The following is a 2,523-nucleotide window of genomic DNA, read 5'->3' as shown; positions in this document are numbered from 1 at the left end:
AAAAAAAAAAAAAGACCCTGAAAACAAGAAGGAGTAGCTGTTTTATTTTCAGACAAAGTAGACTTCAAGTCAAAACTGATTAGAAGAGCCCAGGTAAGCCACTGCAGCGCAGCATCCCTGTCTTCTTGGGGCGGTCCCAGGCACGACCAATGCCCAGGGAGAGAAAAGAGCAACTTGAGCCTGTAACGTTGAGACTGAGTCCAGGAGCCCACGTGTCCACGGCCTGCATCCAGCATGACCTGAGAGCCGATGGTGATTTTTGTGCACTCGTGGGAGTGAGAGCACCCTTGGCCTGGACAACAACCACAGCCTGGGCTGAGTGGATAGAGGGGCCCTGCTGGAGGAAGGGCACCCTAAAAAACCCTAGACCCTAAAGGTAGGCAGAGAAAATTGTGACTGGCTGGATCCCCAGGCTACAGATCTTGAAAACAAGCCGCTTACTCAAAAGCCCAGGATTTTTTTTTTTTTTTTTTAATGAATGGGCTTCCTTCCTTATTTTCATGGTGCTGGGTCTCAAACCTGGGGCTCTGGGCATGCTAAACACACGCTTTACCACCGAGCCATGTCTACGACCCAAGGCCCAGGAATTTTGGCAGGAATGGTGGGGCAAGCCTAAAATCTTAGCAACTGAGAGGTTGAAGCAGGAGGATTGCTGTAAGTTCAACAGGCCAGGCCTGCCTATATGAGTTCAAATCAGCCTGAGCTACATAACACAACCTGTCTAGAACACACACACACACACACACACACACACATAAAAAAAAACAAAAAAAAAAGAAAGAAAGAAAGAAAGAAAGAAAGAAAGAAAGAAAGAAAGAAAAATGGGCTGGCAAGTTAGCGCGGCGCCTGTTTAGGCAAATTTAGGCAAGCACAGGGAATGCGGTTCGATCTCTGGCAGTACATGCTGCACCATCCCTGACCCAAGGGCAGGCTGAGCTGGCCACAGAGCCGGGCATATGCCACACTCCTATGATCCCAACACTGGAGAGCCACAAACACAAGGATCACCACGAGTCCTAGCTGCGTAGTGAGACCTCTGTAACAACCAAATACATTAGTAAGTAAAAGGAAAAGAAAAACAACTATGAAAAGACGTTCTTTATTTGGCTCAATCTTTCTTTGATTTTACTATTTTGTATCATTTTTATCTTTCTTGGTCATCGTTTGTGGCTTTTGGAAGTCAAACAATATAGTACAGGATGAATTTTATAAGATTATTTTATAATGAAACACCCAAGAATCATATACAAGAAGTGCAGGAAATTTGTCCACACACTAAACACTACAAAGAATCCAGCTGAGGGCCTAGATCCTAAGAGCCTGCATGAGTCCAGCTGAAGGCCTAGAGCCCGTAACAGCGCCTCCCACAAGTCCAGGTGGAGGCCTGGAGCCCACAACAGTCTCATGTGGGCCCCCTTTATGGATCTGTGCTGGGAAGACCCAGAGGTCAGTGGTGGACGCTAGGAAGTCTGCCAGCGGGATGAAGGATCTGTGCTAGCAGGCTGAGGGATCTGCCCTCGAGCCAGAAAGTGATGCTCAAAGTAACAACCAGAGCTCCCCCAAAAGTGCCAAGCCATCCTCAGCAACAGTGAGGTCCCGAGCTCCTCCGGCAGTGAGGAAAGCCAGAGTTCCCAGCAGGAAAGGCAATCGACAAACTTCCCCATAAGGCTGAGCCATGCACCATCTCCCCCTCCAGAACCAGGAAGGGAAGCTCAAGATGCGGACCCAAGCTTCTCCCAAGTTCATCAGGAAAGCCAGCATGACCAGGTCCTGAGCAGAGCAGCCAAGAGAACCAGCAGCTCCAACACTCCTCCAGACAGCATCCCTAACAGTGCTCAGCAGCTGCTTCTGCTCTGCCTTTAGGCTGCTGGCAACAGCCCTCAGGTGGGCCTCCCGCACCCCGCACCCCACCGTGCTAGTTTAATCCAGCCGGGTGTAGCAAGTTGACCACCAGGTAGAAATCCACTACATTCTTTTATTGGTAGTTGGTTTTTTTTCTTTCCTTTTCCCCTTCAGTTTCTTCCTCTTCCTCCTCCTCCTGCTGCTACACTTGTCTATAACTATCATTGTCTAATATTACTAATCTTTCTCCTCAATCTCTATCTCTATCCCCCCTCTCTATCTCCCTTTTTTCTCCTCACTGATTTTTTAAATTGTATTTTGTACAGGGACCCATTACACAGTTCAGACTCATAGTGATCCTCCTGTTTTCAGCCTCCCCAGCGCTGAGATTACAGATGTGCACCACCATGCCTGGTCTCAGTGGCAGCTCAGCATGCCCAGGGGGAAGGGCTGGCACGGTGCATAGTGCTGGGGGTAGCTCATGGTTCTTTTTTTTTATTTCCATAATTGGTAGGACAAATAGCAATGAGATAGTTTCAACCCAAATTGGTAGGACAGTTTCAGTAATTAACACGTTGCATACACTCTTCCTAGTGGTTAATTGCTGTACAAGATGCGGACTTGAGATCCTATTTACAAACACCATTAGAACAAATCCCTCTATCCATTAAGAGAATGTAA

This window comes from Octodon degus, unplaced genomic scaffold (genome assembly GCF_000260255.1).
Source record: "Octodon degus isolate 3935 unplaced genomic scaffold, OctDeg1.0 scaffold00042, whole genome shotgun sequence".
NCBI lineage: Eukaryota > Metazoa > Chordata > Mammalia > Rodentia > Octodontidae > Octodon > Octodon degus.
Note: the sequence above shows the minus strand (reverse complement) of the source record.